The following is a 24244-nucleotide window of genomic DNA, read 5'->3' as shown; positions in this document are numbered from 1 at the left end:
CTTTGTATATGTATCTGCATCTCTCTTGTTAGAATGTAAGCTCCTTGAGAGAACAGAACCTATTTTGTTTTAGTCTTTAAATCTCCAGGGTTTAACAGTGCTTGAAACACAGCAAGCCACTAATACATGCTTGCTGAGTGAGTGAGTGATTGATTTGTAACCCTGTTGTACAATAAATAAGTCACTCGATGAGAACAAATTTAAGCTTTGACTGGCTTAGAAGGGACTGTAAGAATTTCAAGATATGATTATAAAAGTATCCAGAAGCAAGTGACTTGAATTATTCAAACACAACTGGCTTAATATTGATTGGGAAGGGGTCACAAAACTAAGTATCTGAGGTAAAATTTGAACTCACATCTTTCCAATACCAAGCCTAGTGCTCTATCTATCCACTGAACCATCCAGCTACCATAGGATTAAAAAAAATATTTGAAGATAGCCATGATGTCCCCCAAAATCTTTTCTCTTCTAGGCTAAACATCCCATATTTCTCCAACCATTCCTGCCCCTTCATGAACTTGTGTCCCTGTACCATTCTTGTCACCTTCCTGAGATATCCCAGTTTAAGTGATTTGTGTTCCAGAAAAGTTGTATTGAAATGGAACACTTGTAAATTAAATTGAATTTCAAGTATACTAAAGGTACTGGCAATAAGAATCTTGTGGTAATATTACTTTAAAAAAAAGGCAAATGAGGTTAAATGATTTGTCTAGTAGTATCATACAGCTAAGAAGTGTGAGGCCAGATTTGAACCCAGGTCCTCTCATCTCTAGGCCTGGTACTTTATCTCCTGTGCCTCCTAGCTGCTTCCAATGAAGTAATTTATAAAGGGAATCATTATTTCCTCTTCACCCCAGTTAACTTGCAAAATAATTTTGTCTTAAATCAGAGGAATTTGCTGAGAAAAGTTAGCATGCCTGTAAGTGTAGGACCTTCCCATCAGAAGAAATCAGGTGCTAAAGAGGTTGTGACCAGGGAGTTTAAAGATTAGCACTACAAGATGGAGAGGGAAGAGGCTTGAGATATCCTTCGGAACAGTCAGGATGTCCAAGTAGAAGAAAAGGGGGTGTGGTGCTGCTGAACAGAGGACAGAAGGTCTAAGTTTGAGAAGGGATCAGAGGCTCATTATGGGTTCCTGAAGAGGGCAGGATATCCAAGCACAAGATGGAATGAGGGGCTCCAGTTTGCATATTGGCACCAAATGGATCAGGCATTGTCTGTTCAATTAATCTCATCACAGCTGCCAGGAGTTCTGGAATGAAAGTCAAGGTGACCTTTGGCTGGATTTAGCAGATGGATTCCTGACAATCATACTGTCCATTATTACAGTTGTAAACATCATATTGTTCTATATTGTTATTCTATATTGTATTTTAAATATCCATAGTTAATAGCCTTAGCCCTCTCATTAATTATATAAGTTTAGTTCTTTGTATATTGTATTTGTATTCTGGTGAACCTCAAACAGAGCTCAAGAACCTCCACTAAATCTCCTTACAAGGGGTTAATTTCTCTTGATAAGATTAGTACTTTGGCAAAATGTAGATTAGCTTGGCCCTAAGTGTTCTTCTTGAGCCCGTAATACCATATTAAAGAAGACTGATTGAAGAAGACAGTCCAAATCTCCAGGTTAAACTCTTAGATCTTGACCTTTAAAATAAAAGGCTCAGGAGGCTGAAAAATGGAAACCTTCTACTTGGACATCCTGCCTGTTCTGAAGGAGATCTCAAGCCTCCTCCCTCTCCATTTTATAGTGCTAACCTTTACACTCCCTGATCACAACCTCTTCAGCACCTGGTTTCTTCTGCTGGGAGGGACCTACACTTACACTCATGCTTACTTAAAATGGAGAGGAGCTGCACACAAAACTTTAGTTCCTGGGAAGGGAAGTCTAAATATGAAAAGTCCCTTGGGGCACCATGTGACCTTCCCAAGATGGTAGTGGATAAAAGCAGTGGTAGAAAGGATAGAGCTATTGGGTCAAGTCAGGAGCTTAAGTCAGGAACTGAAAAAATTAGTAGTAATGATAGGCAGGTGTGAAAATTCTTGCTCTCAGAAAAGGAATTCTTGAACCATTTAGGATGATATAAAGTCAATGAGCAACAAGAGACAAACTCACAATGTCCAAAAGGAAATCCTGACCTTTCTCTTCACAGGAGCTATGAGTTAAGTAAATGCCAGAGGAGAAGATTGAAACTCAGGTCTTCCTAATTCAAAGTCCACCATTCTATCCACTGAGCAACCTAGCTGTCACAGAACAGTTTTGTGGATCACAAGTTCATGTAAAGTCTATGACTTTCATGACCCCAAGTGCTCTTTTTCCTCACCCTATAAAGACAAGGCATGGCTTTGACTGGAGAATGGTACTATAAATCTAGAAGATTGTATTTAGGTTTCTGAGAGGTGGTGACTTACCAAAAAGGGAAGGAGAGTTGTAGCTGTTATTTTGAGAATGGACCCCCCTCCCTCCCTCCCTCCCTTCCTCCCTTCCTCCCTTCCTTCCTTCCTTCCTTCCCAAAATTAAAGTGTGCTATTCTCAGAATGAGCATTCAACTTATTGATTGAGGACTCCAGGACAAACTTATGAGGAAGACTGACTGATGAAGGACAGAAAGGACAATGAATAGCTTGGTTGCTCCTCTTACCTCACCTGAATTGGGCTGGAAGCTGTTACAAGAGTATCACTTTAAAAGACTGATATATATTAATTTAAGGTCGCCAAGGAATCAGCTATGTAATTCCTAAATGAAAAACTCAAGTCAGCCGTCAGCCTTTTTTGGAGTTTAATTACAATAGGAGTAAGAAAGGAATTAGAGATAGAGAGAGAGAAAAAGGGAGAGAAGGGAATAGGGCTTAAATACCCCTTCTGTTTAGGCTGGGCCAAAAGGCCCAAGCCCTTAGATAGCTGGGGCAAAGAAAAGAGATCAGTCCCTATTACTCACGTGTCCAAAATGGAGAAACAGTCTCAGAGGCCCCCACCTTCAGCTTCCTTCAGAGCAAGCCTTCTCAGAGCCCAGGAACCACACTGACCAAAACCTCAACCCCCTCCAGTCTCCAGACCCCCTATCTTTAAGGAAACCATCCAAGTTCCTCCTCCCAGTTTTCCCATCTACCAATCCCTGTTCATCAATTTCCCTGTGCCAGTGGAGGCTCTAGCTTAACCCAGGACCGCCCAGAGGTTTCTGGCTTTTGCACATGTCTGTTGAAGGTCATATTTTCAAATGATTAAATCTTTACTCCTTTGCTACAGCCCTTTCTAAATCCTGTTAACTTGAGTATGGTAGAGATTGGAATAATTAAATTTTGATCTAGGCTGCAGCCCTTACTCAGTCCTATTAGGACTGAATAGGGTGGAGATTTATTCCAAGTATCTCCATTGTATCAATTCTAAAATCAATCAAGACTCAAAGAAATTCCTGTTCTATGCTTAAGCATAGGTCAAAGTCCTTTCCATTGTTCAGCAAAGGGTTTCTGTCCTAAAGTAATCTTAAGAAGGGAAGAGAAGGAACCTCCCATGCCAATGGGGTTCCCATTCCAATAGACTATCAGTAAGAAATTTTCCAAGTATGAAATATCCCAATGGTGAAATTTCCAACATTTATAAGTCTAAGGAAATTTGAGGTTTACAAAGCACAGCATAGGTGTTTTGATTTGTAGGTCAAAGAGGGCATTACCGACAGAAGGGGAGAGCCTTGTGTACATATTGCCTGTTTGCTGCCTAGTCAGTCTGCACTTCTTAGCCCATCATTGAAGTGCTCTTTCATGTAGGAAATAAACAACTGCCTCCTTTCACTCTTACCTTCTGATTCCAGGTCTTATTTATTTGAGCAAGTGGGTCACTTATTTTTAATCTCACATACTTCCTTCTTTCCTTCCTTCTTTGGGGGGGGGGGGGTAGGTAGGAATCAGATTAAATAAACTCGTCTCAAATTCAATGTTTTGTTAGATTGGATGTTGGTATGGCATCTGAGAAGCTAAAAACCTGTGTAATGAGTCAAATTCTGATGTTCCTTGGAGAACCCTGAGTGGAGGCATTAGTGAGATAAATTAGTGAAAATAGGGAAAAACTATAGTTTTTGGTTCTAGACTATGTGTTACATGAATATTGGATTTTCTTGGGGTGAAATATAACACTATCTTCCTTATGTATATCACAGTCATATTTATGTACTTAAATTTATATAGAGGTGAGTCATCACCTCTATATGCAGCCATATATACATATAAGTTCATAGATATACATACATACATACATATACATTCTCAGATGGTCTAAAGCACTACATAAAAATTTGCTCTTGACCTTAGTCAACTCTAACCTAGCTAAATCCTTGCATTATCATCTAAAGTGAAGATCAGAGGAGGATAAGAAAGGCAGAAGTGAATAAGAAGGGGTCCCTGCAGTGCATGAAAAAAAATGGTGAAACAGTCAAAGGCTCTTGGAATTTATGGCAGCTGACAGCAGGAAGGAAGGATAGCAGAGCCAGAAGGTGGCAATGGAGGGGACAAAATATAGAGGCACAAGTAACAGAGGATCCAGTGCATGAGGGAAGACTCTGGAATTGGGTGGAATGGCAACAAATGTCTCTCAAATACAGGTCTTGCTATGGAGCTAAAAAGAATATTTTTACTTTCATGCATATGCTTAATGCTTAGTAAATGTAGTTCCTCTGATGATATAATTGAGTCAACAAAAAAAGGACAGTGCCTGCCCTCAAGGAGTTTGCAATCTAATGTGGGAAGACAACACACAAAATAAAACTAGAAAAGGGGAGGGGAAGTGGAAATACAGAAAGTGACCCAATGTGGGGTCATGGTAGAAAAGTCCAGAAGTTCAATTAGTACAGTCAGAGAAATACAAGAAATCTAAAATAAATGCATCCAGGTGGGAAATAAGGGAGATTGAGGAGGTCTTTAAATTTTTTCACAAATCTGAAGGAGTTTTAGATCATAATAAATGGAAGATCACAGAGCTAGTATGGCTAAATAGAAAAGCAGTGGTCTGAGAGTCAGGAAATGGGAGTCTTGGGCCAGGATCCATAGCTAAGTCTATGTCCTTCCCTCCTGGATCCCCATACTCCATCTGCTCCAGTTCTACTATCCCTACCACACTAGAACATTAAGAGAACATTGAACCTCCTCATAACCCCCCCACCCCTATACACTAAAAAAAACAAACAAGCAAACCTTACCTTTTGTCTTAGAATCTATATTAAATATTAGTTCGAAGCCAGAAGAATGTAAGGGCAAGGCAATTGGAAATAAGAGATTTGCCCAGAGTCACACAGTTGGGAAATGTATGAGACCAAATTTGAAGCAGGACCTCCTGTCTCCAGGCCTGGCTCTTCATCCACTGAGTCACCCAGCTGCTCCTTATTGATCCCCTTCTATAAAACTCTTACTGAAGAACAACAGAGATCTCTTTTCTCATTAAAAGAAAATTGTTTTTTTTTCCTTAAGAAATTTTGCTAAGAAAATAAGGGGAAACGGCCTTTTAAAATGACATTAACATTTTTTGAAATAAATTAGTTTCCTGAGTTCAGATTCACAATCCTAACTTTAAATAATGTCTAAGCCAAGCATGTCCTTCATTTGCACAGCATATGAAACCTGCAGTCGTGGCTGGTCTTATTTCAACCTTGTCTGCAGCAGATGCTAAATAGAGATACTCCTAGCCAGAGGTAAGCTTGGGTTGGCACCACTTCCAGGTCTGTTGAGATCTGCAATCTCTACTAGAGACTGATTTCCAGTCTTAGCTCTATGTGTGGAACCCCCCAGCTCATTCCTCCACCCCTGATGCTAGGCAGTCTCTAAGCTTTCTGTGGGATTCTGTTCTGGTTCCTGGTTGAGAAATGTACTTTCCTAGTCAACCTTGAAATATCTCTCCTCTGGGATTCAGGTCTTCATGCTTAGAACTCACTCTTACTTCATTTGCTTCTCCTCTACTTCTCTATAGTAATAAGGCCAATTTCTTTCTGACTTTATTCTGTTTACTTGATATACAACTACATAATAAAGTCAAGAATGCAGAATAAAGAACTGAATCTGGGTTTTAATGTCTATATATATATATATATACCTTTACATTTGCTCGAAAAACCAGAGGATCTTGAGGTTGAGAAAAACTGGATGGTTTGTGATCTTTAAAACTCTTGTGACATTCTTCATATTTCCTCTCCTACAATGAATTTAGGGGTCCAGAATTTAAAAAAGAGAATTAAGCAGAGTGGCAACAAATTTCTAATTCTCTCAGATAGAAACTTGTAACAAGTGTGTAGACCCTCTTAGCAAAGGAAGTAGTGTTTAAAAAATAGCTTTAATCTTAGTGAAGAGCCATTCTGACTTTGGTCCTCAGGTTGGTATAGTCATTTGCAGTCTTGGTGAAGACTGGAGGGTTTTCAGTTCACTTTTTCAGGGAGAGGCTTTCTAGTCATTGTACTCTGGTAGATAAGGGCTAAGGTACTCAGCAGGCACCTTGAAAAATTGAAGTATAGCAACTGATAGCAGAGTTAAGTTCACCAACTGGAATAATACTACAAGAACAAAACCAGCAGGTGAATATCAAGCAAAGACTATATGAAACCCATAAAAGGCAAATCTTAGGGATGATTATATGACCAGCAGGTACTATATGCCACATGAGACCATCAAAGAACATAACCAACAGGAAGAATATGGGTGACTCACCAGAAGGCAGCCCAGTAGTTTAAAAAGCATGATTTTGCTTGCCACCTATGCCCTACCAATACATATTCTCTAAAAGTTTGCTTTTACTTGTATTTTCTAGCTTTATTCTCTCTTCCCACTAATGGTGTGACTATTTATGGCAGAGTATGCCCCAGATTTTCGATGGAAATGTTCTGTTGCTATTTATTATTATTATGCTACTATTTTTGACATTTGACATTTGTATTTGTTTTGAACTACTTGTGGGCAGCCAAGTGATTCAGTGGATAGAGTGTTGGGCCTGAAGTAAGGAAGACTTTTTTTTCCTGAGTTCAAATCCGATCTCAGACACTTACTAGCTATGTCACTTAACCCTGTTTGCCTCTGTTTCCTCATTTATAAAATGAGCTAGAGAAGGAAATTAGCAATTCACTCTAGTATCTTGCCAAGAAAAGCCCAAACTGGATCAGGAAGAGTTGGATACAACAGCTGAATAATTTGTGTCCTCTTGCTGACTAGCAAAAGTAAAAACATCAACAGGGGCTGATGATCTATGGCAAATTTTTAGAGGATATAAACCAATGAATAGCCTTGACCCAAGGAATGGGGCCTGGGCAGGATCAGGGTTGCAGGTAGGGAGGAGGACCCTTGCAAGTGAGCCATAACCTCAGGTACTGACACATATTTACTTAGTTGTTAAGGCTGCTTCTTCCTCTCAGTTAAGCTTATTTTCTTACCAATTCTTATAAACTGGAATCTGAGTCTACTGTTTTTAATATCATTGTGTATTGTGATAGGTACTGACAATACAAAAATAAAAATGAAGCACTCTTTATCCTCGAAAAAAACCTCAATTATATGGGTTTTTACCATCGTTATATAACTTACTTACATGATAAGAATAGTATACATCATTTTCACCAAGAGAAGAATAAGGGCATTGATTTGAACTTCAGGTGTTACCAACCTGCTTGTTGACAGGAAGGTTAAATAAGGCCCATGGACAAGTTTGGCTTCATAGGGAGATGGACTAAACAATGGCATCATCCACCTGCCCAGAATATCTCCCTCCCCACTCTGTCATGGATACTTAAAAGCCTTAAACTATTCATTCTTTGATTAAAAAATTAGTCTCCTGTTAAAACAACATCAGCAAACATTTTAACTTTTATTACTTTAGCAGATTAGCTCTAGACCAAGGCTCTGAGAAAATCAAGCTAGGGAAAAAGGGAGTTTTGATAGAGTTCTATAAAAAAGAGAAAGGTCAGGAGAACAGGATGATGCTTAGTTTCTAGCAAGGATCTCAGAGCATAAGGATTTTGAACAATTAGAGAAGTTAGTGATTGGTTAGACATAAAGAATTCACAAAAGAGATGAAGGGGGACTAAAGACAAACAGACCACCTGCATGCCTCTTCTTTTCGCCCAAGGCAGACTCTTCTTGGCAGGTACATAGTGGTAAAGGAAAAAAAGGTAGAGGAAAAGAAGCAATTAAGAGAGAGAGGAAAGGAGACAAATTGGGCAGGAAAGAGAAGGGGGTTGGGGGAGGTAGAGAAGGAAGCAAAGAAAAAAGGGAAGAGAAAAAAGTAGAGCACAGAATGCCAGAGAACCACTAATAGCTGCCAAGAGTGGAGACTGCTTGCCCCCATCCTAGAAAGGAGAAAGGAATATCTTTTCTTTGGCCCAATGAGAAACCACTTCAGAACTTTGGTCAAAAACCTCACTGTGTTCTGTTTACATATGCTTAATAGTTACATTCTGGTAAAATTCAGTTGCGGTTTTCATTTGGTCATTCCAAATTATAAGGGGAAAGTGGTTTTTCATTCAATCCTGTGAGTTGGAGTTGGTTGTTAAAGAGATCAGCTATATAGATCTGCAAGACACACATTAGATGGAGATGAGGCCAAGAGTGAGATCTCTTAAAAAAAATCAGAAATGGAGAAATCTAGAAAAGATATTTCAGTAGGGTCAATACGTCTGTAAACAGACATTTTTTGGATGCCTGCTATGTGCTGGCACTGTGCTAAGTGCTGAAGATACAAGGAGAGACAAAAAACAATCCCCACTCTCCAGGAGCTCACAGACTAATGGGGTTGAGGGGGCTGGTGTGGGGTAGACAGTCTGCAACCAACCATGCTCAAGTGAACTAGGTACAGGATAAATGTACAGACAGACTGACCACAGTGTCTCCATAGATCAATGGCATTATCCTTAAAATTAATTCCCTATATTTTGCCACCCATGAAAATGTAGGAGCTGAGATCAAAGAACTTGGAAGTGCAAAAAGGGGACATTTCTCATTCAAAAACATTTACAAGTAGATAGTTAGAGGTTTCTTGTAAGGGAGAATATCAAAGCCTGGAGTGAGACTATCCAAAAAGACCTCCATAGAAAAGCTAACTACAGACCCTGGAACCATTGACATGTTCCAGATAGGTCAAGTCTGGGGAAAAGAAGGTTAGACTAAACAGTGAATGACAATTTAAGGATTAATGATAAAGGGAGAAAACTGAAATTAGGAATTAATTTCTTTAAATCATAGAATCATGCCATCTCAAGAGTTGGCTTTCAAAGCTTATTTTCTTACCAATTCTTATTAACTGGAATCTGAGCTTAGTGTTTTTATCATCTGTGTGTTGTGATAGGGACTGACAATACAAAAATAAAAATGAAGGTGAAATCTCCCCACTTCCCCAACATGTTCCCCATTATCAATAATTGACTTCATTATCTGTTAGGGAAAGGATTTACTGAGAAAATTGTGAGAATTAAAATTAATATACAATAACTCAAGTAGTATATTTATAAGATTTATTAATAACAACTTAAAATAAAAAGCTAGAGTAAAACCTGCCTAACTTGACCACCATCTTGAGAAAGAAGAAAAAAAGGGAGGAGACACAGAAAGTTATAAACAATCACACAAAGACAATGTAAACAAAAGGGAAAGGATGCTGGGAAATACAAAAGGAATTCTGGGGAACGTAGTCCAAAGGTAGAAAACTTCCACTTATACATTATTATATATACATATATACATACATATATATATATATATATCCCCTAGACACAAGGGTTCCTCTTCTCTGAAACTGTCTTCCCTCAGATGGCTCTGACCTCTTGTCTTTGTGTCTATCGTAATACACAAACTACTGGTCCCTCACATCCAAGATGGTATCCCACTTTCATGCTCTGGAGCAAACAACCACAATGTAACATTATAGATTGAACCAAGGATTCCAATTGCTCAATCACCTTCCAATCCACTTGCCATTATAGCCTATTCCAGAGGAAGCAGCCATATTAGAATATAAATTAAATCAGAATAAGCAAGGCTAAGTATCCATAAGATAGCTACATAGTCCTTATGATTTTGCTACACTTTGACATTTTTTTCTGCTAGTATTGCATCTACCTATTTCCATTTCCCAGCAATTTGACATGTGAAGAATTTTAGAGCAATTTTTAGGGAAGCATTTAGGGAAATGAACTGTGGCACTCTGATAATATGTTCCTTGTCTCAGAAGGAAAATGGAGGTAGCAATACCTGGCTTCTTACTTGCTGATGAAGCCTGTCACTAGGATTTGTGCTCTAGTGATTTAGTGGGCTAAGCAAATAGAAAGGATTAGACTTAATTCAGGCAGCACAGGATTGATGAGAAGGGTCCTTTATATGTTAACCCACTCTGAGAAACAGCTTTGCCTGCAACATCTTCAAGTAAGACAGGCTGAGAAGGGAGCAGCTATAAAGTGAAATGAGCCTTGTATGCAGACAATCTGAAATCCTGAGGACTGGAGGGAAATCGATGGTTATTTTAATGGAATCAGTGTGTGTGTGTGTGTGTGTGTGTATGTGTGTGTGTGTGTGTGTGTGTGTGTGTGTGTGTGTGTTAGAGATGGGGAGTGGGAAGCCAGCAGAAGAACAAGACCAAGGATAATCAGCATTACAGATTGAAAGAGAATGTGAATTCCCTCCAGGGAAACTTCCTTCTATCCACCAGGAAAGGGAAAAATAAAATGAAGCCTGAGCACTGAGGCTTTGCATCAAGAGCAATGATGCTCCGGGTCCACTGATCACATTTACATGTTAAACTCCACACATTCTGTTCACTGCAGGCTCTTTCCCCATTCCCTAGGGATGCTCTCAGATGCTACATTTTATAGCTGATTTTCTTCTCTTCCACACCAGGTTTTCCTGAAAAGCTGTGTTCTTCCCAGTGCTAAGCACAGTGCTTAAATGGAACGGGGGCTCAATGAAATGAATCAAATTAAATTGAATTCCTTGGTTTCCTGAGTAACCCTAGAGGGAGAGCAAATGTTCTGTCCATTTGACTGTTAACCTAAGATTGCCAAGTGGGAGTTCAGTTGTTTGGTCAGAGCAGAGAGCTTTATAACATTCCCTCTCTCTCTGTCTCTCTCTCTTTCTCTCTCTGTCTGTTTTTGGCTCTCTGTGTCTGTCTGTCTCTGTGTCTCCCTCCCTCCCTCTCTCTCTCCAATCTCTTTGGATAAACAAGGTTCTCTGGACTAAATTCTGAGTTGCTGATACAGCACTGCTGAATCTAAACCTTGTGTGTGTCTTGGCAGGATCAGCTTTGTTTTTAGTTATCTGACTTGCCAAGAAGAACCGGACTCTCCCTCTAAGTCTTCCTTGGTGCTGTTATTTCCAAAAAAGACTCATTTTCATGCGTACTTTCCCTGGCCCAATTGCCCTATTCACTTCCTGCCCCCCACAAAGATGGTACAATGGACCACTCCTTTCTAACTCTCAGCAGAATGGTAATGGACAAGGCCCCATGTTTGGAGTCAGAAGACCAGAAATGAATCCATGCGCTATGAATGCTTACCTTCTCCCTTTAAGTCACATCCTCTCTGGCCCCAAGTTTCCTAGTATATAAACGAGTAGGTTGGATTAGATGGCCTCAAGATCCCTTCCCTTTCCAGATCTGAAATCACTGTCCACCAAGACACCCAGAACCACCACATGTTGCCTACAATCCCCCAGCAATGCTCCCTTTCAAATTTTTTGTCCCCATTTAAAAAATGATTGTCCTCTTTTCCTTCACATTAGAGCAACCATTCCCTAAGGGGGGATCTCTCAGCTAGCTATTAGGCCGGGGGGTTTATCAGAGAACATGGGCAGCAGCTTACTGTGCTATCTATGAGGTGTGTGTTGCATTTTATAAAAGAATGCTCAGAAAATTCAGTTGTGTCAACTCAGAGAAATGGCTTTTTAAAGGTATTATTTTAAATACTAAGGCAGGCAAAGGAGATTGTTTAGAGAAAGAGCCCTCCCAGTACCCTTCAAATAATTCTGTAGATTATAGCCTATGGTATTGTTTCTGCCCATTAGGATCTTCCAGATGCTAAATAATAATGGTAGCTAGCATATCTAGGTTTGCAAAGTGGTTTACAAATATTATTGCATTTGGTCCTCATAATAACCTTAAGAGGTAAGAGCTACTATTATCCCCATTTCAAAAGGAAGAAACTGAAGGAGGCAAAGGTTAAGTAATTTGCCAGAGCTCTCATTGTTAGAAAGTATCTGAGACTGGATTTGAACTTAGGTCTTCCTGATTCCAGGGCACCTAGATGGTGCAGTGGATAAAGTACTAGACCTGAAGTTAGTAAGACTCATCTTCCTGAGTTCAAACCTGGCCTCAAACACTTAATAGCTGTATGACTCTGGGCAAGTCACTGAATTCTGATTGCTTTAGTTCCTCATCTGTCAAATGTGTTAGAGAAGAAAATGGCAAATCACTTCAGTATCTTTGCCAAGAAAATCCCAACTAGGGTCATGGAGAGTCATGATCCCAACTGAAATGACTAAATAATAACAGCTTCCTGATCTCAGAGCTAACTCCCTATCCAATGAGCCACCTGGCTGCTTATCATTCTTAATGTGGGGAAGATTAGAATCCAATGAAGAGATGTGTCTAAATTATTTTCCTTTGGGCTATGGAGGTCCAGGAAGATATATAAACTTAAAGAATTCAGAATGCAGAGCAGGGAAGAGGATTTCTTGACTTCTGAAGAAATGGCTTAGCTAGGATCACATGAGAATAAATAATTGCACTGGGATTAGAACCCAGATATTATGATTTATCAGCTAACATTTCTGTCATTTCATATTGCTCCTTCTAAGGTTTACAAGACCCCTTAAACTCTTTCAGTAGAGATGCTTCTATACTATTAGTGTCCTTTTATTACATGAGAATTCTCCCAAGGAACCTGCTAGAAAAGGAAGAGACAAGGGTCTGTTAGTAAATACTTAATGACAGACTTCTTGGGAAAAAATGGATGCAGGACACATTTTTTGAATTAATCTACATTACTGATATCTCCATCAGTTTCTTAAATCTAGACAATGAACAAAAAAAATAAATCAAATCCTGATTTGTGATATTTGCCAATTTCTGAAACATAAACTTACACTAAAAATTTAATAATTGGATTCTATTTGAACTGGCTCCAGCACACCCCTGGGAAGAAGAGATGTTGCCTTTCTCACTTGCTACTAGCATCTGGGAAGGCAAATGGGTGGAAGAACCTCAAAGCAGAGAGGAGAGAATCCCTGTTCTTCTAATGGCAGCAGCAACAACCAAAAAAAAAAAAAATAAGACCGAGTCACATAGATTTGTTTATAGAAGGAGATGATGCAGATTTTTAAACTGTTTTTTCAATTATGTAGAAACAATTTTTGACTACTGTTATCTGACATTTTTTATTTAAATTGTCCCTCCTCCTTCTCCAAGGTAGTAAACTGTCTGAGATAGGTTCTACCAGTGCTGTCATGTAATATACATTTCTAATCTCCTCATATTGTGATAGAAGACACATATCACATATACAGTAAAAAACTCATGAAGGAAATAAAGTGAAAAATGGCATACTTTGATCTGTAGTCAGACTCCAACAATTCCTTCTTTGGCTGTGGATAGGATTTTTTCATCAAGAATCCCTTGGGTTTATCTAGGAAACTTGCTTTACTGATAATATTTTAGTCCTTCAGAGCTGATCATTATATAATAATTCTATTACTGTATACAGTATTCTTCTGGTTCTGCTCACTTCATTTTATATTAATTCATATAAATCTTTCCAGGTTTTCCTGAACTCGTCTTGTTTCTCATTTCTCATGGGGCAATAGTATTCCATTACAACTAGATACCATAACGTACTCAGCCAATTCTCAGTTGATGGACGTGGAAGGGGATGCATTTTTATGATGGCAATTCAGGACTTGGTCATCTCCAAAAGAAGTAGTAGTAAGAGCCCAGTCTTAGTGATCAATGTAGAATATGCAAAGTAATATTAGATACTGTGTCATATATCACTGAAAAATTTGCCACTTACTCAAAACCTAGCAATATATGATCTGGTGGCTAGAATTCTATATCAGAAGCTAACAGGAAAAATCCCAATATAACGATAGAGCTCAAAATATCCTGGAGATTCAACCAATAAAAGTTATTGGAATTAGACTGTTAACGCAGATGGCTGTGGTCTATAATTTGCCAAGTATAACTTCCCATAAAAGAAGAAGGAAAAGGGAAAAAGCATTTATTAAGTGCCTACCATGAGCCAGGCACTATACTAAGTGCTTTACAAATAGCATTTCATTTGATTAAAAAAACCTTAAAGAATATTTTAATAGATGTCACTATATCAGAATCTCTAAACTACATGAAACAAAAAAGCATTCCAAAACCTTTGTCAGATGGGAATATATCTCTGTTGAATCCATCATAGGCTTTAGTATAAATTTGGGGAAAAGTCTGATCAATTCAGATGTCTTTGAAAGGCATTAAATGAACTGGATGGCATAGGAAGTATGGTAAGACTGACTGAGGAAACGGCCATGCCCTACTGGTTGTCTATAAAATTGTTGTTATTGTGACCCTGGGCAAGTCACTTAACCCTCATTGCGTAGTCCTTACCACTCTTCTGCCATGGAACCAATACACAGTATTGATTCTCAGATGGAAGGTGAGGGTTTAAAAATAATAATAATAATAATTGTTGTTATCCAGTCATGTCAGACTCTTTTGATCTCCTTTTGGGGTTTTCTTGGCAAAGGTAATGGAGTAGTTTGCCATTTCCTTCTCCAGATAACATTGGGCAGATGAGGAAACTCAAGCCCACAGGGTTAAATGACTTGCCCAAGGTCTCACAGTATCTGAGTCTTCTTGACTCCAGACTTGGGGCTTTGTGTGCTGTATGGCCTAGATTTCCTGTCTATAAAATAGCAGCCCATCCTAGAACCCAGAGATTTGAGTGTCTGCCAGTAGAGAAGAGATAGAGCTCTCTTTGGGAAGCAGCTGCATCAGGGAAGAAGAGCCCAGCCTCACATTCAGGCTCCTCTTACTTCACCTTTGGTCATAGGACTCCAGGAACTTCAGAGGACCAGAGGATTTGGACTTTTCATTTGATATCTTAGCCATATGCCTGGGATAGCAATGACTGATAACAGTGTCTGCCTCAGGAGCCTAGAAAAGACTGGACATGATAAGAAAAGATCCGTTTAAGACTCTACAAAGAGCCCAGTAGAAAACAGTTACATCATAATTTAGTGGAATTTCATGAGAATCCTATGAAGGAGAAGAAAAGATTTTCAGCAGTCAAGAGTCACGTACATGGATGAACCCATTTTCCTCTGGACTCTACATGTAATTGTGGGAAAGTACCATAGACTTTGGTGGGGAGCTGGGAAGAGGTTATTAGAGCCTATGCTGCCATAGTAAAAAACTAATCTCTTTTTTAAAAGCTTAGTTAATTAATTAATTGATTTAGAATATTTTTCCATGGTTCCATGATTCATGTTCTTTCCCTCCCCTTGTCCCTCCCCCCTGCCATAGCTGATGAGCAATTCCACCGGGTTTTACATGTGTCATTGATCAAGACCTATTTCCATAGAAAACCAAATTTCTAAAACCTAATTTATTCTAATATTAACTCTAATATTACCTGATAAACATGAGGTAGGGGACCATAAAGTCCACCGGTCCATGCATATAAACTATGGCTTTGGAAAGAGATTACTCCAGAAATGGAGCTGGTAGGGATTCAGTGAGTGCCAAACTTGGAGTCAGGAAGACTTCCTGAGTTCAAATCTGGCCTCAGACACTTATTAGCATGACTCTGGGCAAGTCATTTAACTCTATTTGCTCCAGTGTCCTCATCTGTCAAATGAGCTGGAGAAGGAAATGGGAAACCACTCCAGGATCTTTGCCAAGAAAATCCCAAATAGGGTCATGAGGATTTGCCCATGACTGAAAATGACTGAATGACAAGAAAAGGATGTCCTAGCTTGCCACCCTCCAGGGACCAAGCTCGCCAACTTGAATAAGACTTATAAGGGATGCTTCAGAGATGTACTATACTTATATTAAAAGCAGTTACTTTATCCACCAATGTGGTAATCCATAGAATATTAAGAAGAATAATTTAAAAAGGGTTAGATAGGCTGTTTAGTGGATAGAGAACCAGGCCTAGAGATGGGAAGTTCTAGGTTTAAATGTGGCCTCAGACCCTTTCTAGCTGTGTGATCCTGGGTAAGTCACTTAACCCCCATTGTTTAGCCCTTACTGCTATTCTGCCTTAGAACCAATCTTAACTATTGATTCTTAGATGAAAGATAAAGATTTTATTTAAAAAAATAGAAAGAGGGGGGCATCTGGGTGACTCAGTGGATGGAGAGCCAAGCTTAGAGATGGGAGGTCCCGGGTTCAAACCCAGCCTTGGATACTTCCTAGTTATGTGTCCCTGGGCAAGTCACTTAACCACCATTGCCTAGCCCTTACTGCTCTTCTGTCTTGGAACCAATACACAGTATTGCTTCTAAGTTGGAAAGTAAGAGTTTTAAAAAAGTATATAGAAAAATATCCTAAGACCATATTTATCTAAACCCATCACAAAGATAAGAAAATAATAATAACATATTTATATGGCATACTAGAGTTTAAAAATATTTTTCTCTCAACAACCCTGTGGGACGGACAACACAAGTATCCTTTCACAAAGCAGGAAAGCATAGACCTAGAGGAGTGAGATGGTGAATCTAATCAGTGACAGAATTAGGATTTGTGTTCATCACATTGTAAAGGCAGAGCTGATAGGGCACTCTGAGGGCAGAACTATAACTTTCTAGCAGAACCTGATTAAAATGCAATTGGGAAATATTTAACAAAATAAATAAAAATACAAGAAAACATAATAATATTACCTTTTAGAACCAGGTCAGTAGGGGACCCCCAGGTCTTATATATGGATTAGTGGCCCTCCCCTTTCTACTTGAGTTTGACCCCACTGATTCAGTTCACCACCCGAATTTTCCAAGTGAGGACACGGGGGCCTCAGATTATGTGACTTGTCTAAGGTCACACAGATGATGAGCAATGGAAGTGGGATTTGGAACTAGATCGTTACTCTTCAGGCACTGGTGGTACAGTAGATAGAGCTCTGGGCCTGCAGTCAGGAGGACCTGAGTTCAAACCTGACCTGAGATCCTTTATGACCCTGGGTAAGTTACTTCACCCTGTTGGCCTCCGTTTTCTCATCTATCAAATGAGCTAGAAAATGAAATGGCAAACTACTCCAGTATCTTTACCAAGAAATCCTCAAATGCGTTTACAGAGTCAAACAAACTGAAGTGACTGAACAATAACAAAAACAACTCCTTAATCTAGAACCAATATTCTTTCCATGGTCCCATGCTGTACCTACAAAATGGTACTGGACTATATTGAATTGATGTTGGCTCTTGTTTCCTTCCTTCCTTCCTTCCTTCCTTCTGATTCTAAATTCAACGTCAGTCAGTCAATCAATAATTATTTATTGCTTACTTTGTGCCAAGCACTCACTAAATGCTGGGGATATAAAGAGAGACAAAAGCTGTCCCTGTCCTCCAGATTACATTCTAAGAGGGGGAGACAAGATGTAAATAAATGGTTGGAAACATGATATCTTCAGAGGAATTGGAGAGTTGCCTTCAAAGGGAAAATGGCAGGACTTGGAGGGACCCAGATGGGCCTTTGATGGAAGGTGTCATTTTAGCTGAACCTTGAGAGAGGTCAGGGGTTTGATTTGATTTGATTTCATTGTTCATTTTTAAATTTTCTTTGGAAAATTTTTATTTAATTAATTGATTTAGAATACTTTTCCATGGTTACATGATTCATGTTCTTTTCCTCCTCTCCTTCTCCTCCCACCCTCCTCCCATAGCCAACAAGCAATTCCACTGAGTTTTATGTGTCAGGGATTTTAAGAGTTGGAGGTGAGTGGGGAGAGTGTCCCAGACAGGAGAGTTATGGCAGAGCTACATAGAAATAGGAAGGAACTTCAGGGTTCCCAGTGTTTGATGTGGAGTCATCATTCCTCTCTGCTTGGCACTATGCATTTCCAAGAGAAAGTTACTGTTTACCTCTCTATTTCTTCCAGAAACTAAATCAAAGGGGCTTGAATAAGGTAAATCTGATTTGTTTTTATCCCCAGGAAATTCTTCAGAAATGATATGATGTAAGTCTTTTGTACATTTCAAATGAAAATTTCTCTTCTATACTGAATGAATCACTTCATTTGTTTGCCTCAGTTTCCTCAGTTGAAGATGATAACCATCTACCTCCTAGAATTGTTGGGAGGATTAAGTGAGATAATATTTATAAAGCATTTAGTATAGCATCTGGAACTTAGTAGGTGCTATGTAAATGTTTATTTCCCTGCCCTGTCCTTTTTGTTTGTTTGTTTTTAAACCCTTACCTTCCATCTTAGAATCCATATTGTATATTGGTTCCAAGGCAGATGAATGCTAAAGGGCTAGGCAATGTGGGTTGAGACTTTCCCAGGGTCACACAGCCAGGAAGTATCTGAACCTAGATTTGAACCCAGGACCTCCTGTCTCAAGACCTAGCTCTCAATCCACTAAGCCACCCAGCTGTCCCCAACCCTATCTTTCTACTATTTCTTTTTCTTATTCTCTGTCCAACTTTCCCTTCCATTGCCCTTTCTCCTTTCATCCTCTTTCTCTATCTTACCTCAGCATGGTCTCTCTCTCTCTCTTCTCATCCTCTCCTCTCTGCACTGAGTCTCCAAAGGGCAGAGAAACTCCACCTGCACTTTGTCCTGTACTATCACACTCTCAGATAAGGAAGGCGGGTGAAATTATTTTCCCTGTAACTATCACATCCCACAGAATTGTGGGATCTGTATCTCTGTGTTAACATTTGGAACTTTTTTCTTTACCTTCACACCCTGATCTGATTCAGAACCTTTCTATTTGCCTTTCCTCAGCCTTCTCAATCACCCCAAAAACTGGGAATGGCAGGAACATGGGAGGGAAAGAAGGAAAGAGGTGGGAATTTTGCAAACTGGTTTAAAAGGTGGATGGAGGCAGCAGCTTTGATTTCCTTTTAGGCTAATTTTTGCTGACAGCCACCTTGGGAAGTTTCCCTAAACTTGGTGGACTTAGAAGAATTCTGGTGATCCCTTGAGATTTGGAGGTGCTGTGATTTGCCAGTATTTTTCTTTCTAACCATGCCCACTTGGTTCTGCCGATCTTGGCAATATCCTTCTTGTTGTTTAGTCATGTCTGACTCTTCATAACTCCATTTGGAGTTTTCTTGGCAGATACTGGAGTGGTTTGCCATTCCCTTCTCCCATTCACTTTACAGATGAGTAAACTGAGGCAAACAGGTTTAAGTGACTTGCTTAGGATCACATAGCTAGTCTGAGGTCAAATTTGAACTCAGGTCTAATTTATTCCAGACCTGCTTCTCTATGTACTCTCACCTAGGAGCCCAAGTCTTTAGGCAAGGCAAATCAGACAGTCTAGCTTTGCATAGGAAGGGGGAAGTAAACCAAACAAATTAGATTTTCTGTTCCTTCTTCCACACATTCCCCAATGTCCATTTCCAAGCACAGGATAGAACCAAGACAGCAAAAAATTAGCAGAAGACCTCAGAAGGAGTAAAACATTTATGAGAAAATGGTCAGCCTGAGATTTCCTCTTCTCAGAACTAGGATGGGTGAGGGTATTTTGAAATGCAGACACCTGTGAAGAGGAGGAAAACTATGAAGGGCTTAGGTAATAAATTATAAAGAGACTAGGGAAATGAAAATGTCTAATAACCAAAATAACTCTTCAATTTCATTCAATTCAACATTTTTTCATTAACACTTTTTTATTATATTAAATTCTCAGGTATCCCCCTCTTCCCTCCCTCCCTCCTACCTCACCTCCCTGAATTAGAGAAGAAAAACACAAAGTTTATAGTAAATAGAGTACTGGGCTTAGACACAGGAAGTTTAAGGTCAGTCATGTCTGTCTGTGACCCCTTTTGAGGTTTTCTTGGCAACTCATCAGTTTACAGAGGGGTAAACCTTTGAGATATGGATAGTTTGTCTAAATAGAAGTTTTGTAGATTAATTAAGGATGAATTACTCAACTTGGTCTGTTGTGTATTGTAGCTATCACAAAGGTGCTATTAAAAAAAAGAGAGTTTTCATTAAAATTTGGCCTCTTTTGATCTTTTTAGAGAGATCCCATAGAAAGCTGAATACAAGCCAGAGATCAGATATTTAAGAGCAGGTTTTGACCCCCAGGAGGTACTTGTGCATTGGCATAACCCTTCTTTGCCCTCCCTCTGGACCCCCAGGACCACCCACTCACCCTAATCCTAGAAATGGCAGTGGCACAGTCCACAGAGTGACATCGGTTGCCGCAGTAGAGCAGTATGGAGACATCAGGGTCCTGGAACCCAACTACAGTTGATGTCTCTTGGCTAGTAGGTACTAGATCCTCCCTAGACCTAGTTATAGCCTCAGCTCTTCTGTTGTCAAATCCCAAATGCCAAGTTTGAACCAAATTGGATTGAACTCCAAAGATGAAGGGTGGGTAGGAAGGCAAAAACAGATACATTCTTTGCATCTTTCCCCATTTCCACCTGTCTAAATCATCTGCCCCCTTCAGCAAGGGTCACTCTTTCCATGTAGTCTTTCCTGATCTCCCCAGAGGTCTTGTAACTTGTTGTATTTATCAGGTGAGGTTTTCATGTTCTAATTTTCATTATTTGTTAGATCCTTGTCTTAACTTTCCTCTACTTCCCTAGGAATGTGTTGTTATCTCAAGTGCAACAATTGCTTTCTACTCAATGGGGTACACACACATTTGGAGTAGAACGTAATAAAAGTTTACTGAACTAAATGTCACCCTTAATTTAGGGCCATCTCAAGTCTAAAGAATGCTGGGAAGAGTGGGAGAATTCTAAGGCTGATGCAAACACTATAAAGGTTCTTAGTGATGACCCATTCCGCCCCAGCCCCTAGAGTCCCACTGGTCTCCTGAGCACTCTCAGAGGACCAGGGATGATCTGAGCTAACCCAGCATTGAAGACCAACCCTTTGACTCTTCTGTAGACTCTTGATCACAGTCATTATCCCCCTTGATTGAGTTAAGGCCAGAGTAGCTTCTTGGTAAGGGATGGGCACTTGTTGGAGAGGAAGGGTCTGGCCTTTACATTTTGCTCTGTTCCAATCAGAGGAGCCTCACCTGCCCATTTGTCTGTCCAGATAGGCATGTGTCTGCATGCCAGTGCTTCATCTCCAGATGGGTTCCCTGTCTCACTTTTTCCCTTTTAAAATTCCAGAACCATGACGTATCCTTTAGAAAGGAAGAGTTATTTATGCCTGTGGCATAAATAAATCCAAGAATCATTTGCAATAACACCAAACGCATACCTGCTTGATGGAGAGCACTCTGGGAACAAAGAAAAACAAAAACAAACCCCACACAGAAACAAAAATGAAACGAGTTTAATGAAGAAGAATATTGATGTCATGACATTGGATTCAGGGGAGTAGAAAGGAAGAAAGATGATGAAGGATGATTTCCTGGGGTGACCTGGTTTTGGTGGTTTTCTTTTTGTTGGTGATAGGGGACCTGCCTGTGGGCCTTGCTTTTTCTGTGAGCATTTAAAAAAAGAAGAAGAAGAACAGTCTACCCCAGGCTCTCCCTGTGTGGGAGAGAAAAGAGACATACACACTATAGTGGAGGTTAGCCAGTGGGAGTGTTTTAAGGACCACCAGGGCACAAGACAAAGGTATGCATGCAGAATGCTTTCATGTTGACTTCCTCTGTTCCAGGAACATTGCAGCTGCCAATCAATCTTGTCAAGGTTAATACAGGTTAATACAATTAGCACCCTTGGATTGAGAAGGAAACTAGAGACCCAAAAGTTGTCTTGCCTGGCTCAGACTACCCCCACGGGCTTCTCTTTGTTTCTGAAGATCCTGAGGGGAAAAGTATTTTTGAAATGGGAAATAAAGCAAAACTTCAGGAATTCATACCAGATGACAAAATGAGGCAGGGATGACGACGTTAAGCTGAGCCTCACATCTCTGGGGTCTCTGAAAATCTCAAAAACCAGGAAAGTTTCTGGGTAGTTTTCATCCAGCCCTTTCATCTTTCTCCCAACCCTACCCCCAACATTCACCACAACCATTTATAAATTCCTAGGGCAAGGCACGGACTAAAACAGGTAAAAGAAATGCATTTTGATTACTTTTGAAAATGACCATTACAAAGTGGTGCCTAGTGGGACCTGCTTTACGGAATAGATAGGAACATTTGTAATGACCAAATCGACTATATCCAATTAGTTAATAATCCATATTCTTGTCCAAAATAGGTTAAATTTCATTCTGTACTATTTCACTACTGTCTTTCTTTTTAATGTCTTGCACATACTAGGAACTTAAAAAGGTTTGCTGAACTAAATTCGATTGAACAGCAAAAATAAACTTCAGCCTATCCCCAGTCCACAGAACCAGGAACGCTGAACCAGTGGAATCTGAGTTAATGAAGTTTAAACTGTATTCCCCTTGTCATGTGAGCTCTCCATTCTTTTTGAGTGACAGGCATAACAAATGTATTAAGTTATAGGGAGGCAAATTGAAGGTTGGTTCCCAAGGATCTTGAAACTCTGTCTCCTATCTCATTGTGCAATGCAAAGAAAGAATACCATTAATCAGTCACTGCCATGGTTGGAGAGGAACAAGGAGGAAACCATCCAGCCAAATATCTTGGACCTCTAACAACAGCCTCTGGGCTCAGTGACAAAATATTAGGGCCATAGAGCATCCAGACCCTTTAACCTAAATCCTCAGTAAAGCCAATATGCAAAGATGTCAGAAGAAATTTTACCAATATTTATGTCTCCTAAGTCACATATTTCTATAGAACACTGGAGCTGAGAGGTATTTAGAGATCTAGTCTAATGGCCTTATTTTATTTTTATTTTGGAAAATTTTATTTAATTATTTAATTTGGAATTTTTTCCCATGGTTACAAGATTCATGTTCTTTCCCTCCCATCCCCCAACCCCTCCCAGCCCCCAACCCCCTCCCATAGCTGACAAGTAATTTCTCTGGGTTTTATGTGTGTCATTGATCAAGACCTATTTCCATATTGTTGATATTTGCACTAGAGTGATGCTTTGGAGTCTATATCCCCAATCATATCCCCATCATCCCATGTGATCAAGCAGTTGTTTTTCTTCTGTGTTTCTGCTCCCAGTTCTTCCTCTGAATGTGGATAGTGTTCTTTCTCATGAGTCCCTCAGAATTGTCCTGGATCATTGTAATGCCCTTATTTTATAGATGAACCTAAAGAAGAGGAGGGAATGGAGGGAAGAGAATAAGCATGTATGAAACCATACTATGTGCTGGGAACTGTGTTTGTTAAGTGCTTTACATCTCATCTGATCCTCACATTACCCTTGGAAGGTAGGTTTATATTATTAACACCATTTTGCAGGTAAGGAAACAAGTAGACAGAAGATAAATGAGGGGTCCAGGATCACTTAGCTAATAAGTGTCTGAAGCCAGACTTGAACTCGTCTTTCCTATTACAGCCTAGCACTGTATCCATTGTGGATAACCTAAATGAGGAACGAAAGACCTAAGATCTAAAGTGATTTACCCATGGTTATATGAATAATTAATGACAGACCCAAGACTTCCCAATCCAACATGCTTTCCACTACACCATGCTTTCTGCACTTTAAAAAAAACCTAAGAGCAATTCTAAAATGCTGGCTCTTCTTGGACCACCCAAATCTCTTGCTATACTTTATATTTGCCTAGGTTTGGTTTTTATACAGAGGATTTAGATTCATATCCATTTTTTATTTACATACTACCTCTCTGCCAAGATGTTCAAAGGGATGGGCTCACATTATTAACTCCTTGCCTTCCTAATTCACAAGCATGGGTCATGGTGTTATGAAATTATAGATTTAGAGCTATAAAGAAACTTAAAGATGCTCTAACCCAACCCCCTTATTTTCCCAGTGAGGAAACCAAGGCCCAGAGAGGTTAATTGGTTTGTCTTAGGTCACATTGAAAGTAAATGGTAGGGTTGGCTAACTTGCATTCTATTTAGAAGAATAATTCTAGGTAGTGAAAGAGTAGTCCTTATGAACCTCTGAGTGTGGCTCAGAGGACCATCACAATTTATGGTTGATCTTAAAGAAGGACGCCAGTGCCTTATTTCTGTCAGGTACAAACCCTATCCTTCTGTTATG

General features: G+C 39.6%; 1 long non-coding RNA gene across 3 annotated transcripts in view; it reads left to right on the top strand.

Annotated features, from left to right (window-relative positions):
• Nucleotides 1-23444, top strand: part of LOC103093933 (uncharacterized) — a 314761-nt gene extending 291317 nt beyond the window's left edge. For all 3 annotated transcript variants that reach the window (XR_008916263.1, XR_008916264.1, XR_008916265.1), the window contains one exon: nt 23319-23444. This is a non-coding gene — a long non-coding RNA (uncharacterized LOC103093933). The remainder of the gene's footprint in view (nt 1-23318) is intronic.
• Nucleotides 23445-24244: the final 800 nt, after the last annotated feature.

The sequence above is a fragment of the Monodelphis domestica genome, chromosome 2 (genome assembly GCF_027887165.1).
Source record: "Monodelphis domestica isolate mMonDom1 chromosome 2, mMonDom1.pri, whole genome shotgun sequence".
NCBI classification, from domain to species: domain Eukaryota; kingdom Metazoa; phylum Chordata; class Mammalia; order Didelphimorphia; family Didelphidae; genus Monodelphis; species Monodelphis domestica.
Note: the sequence above shows the minus strand (reverse complement) of the source record. Positions and strands in the feature narration are given on the sequence as shown.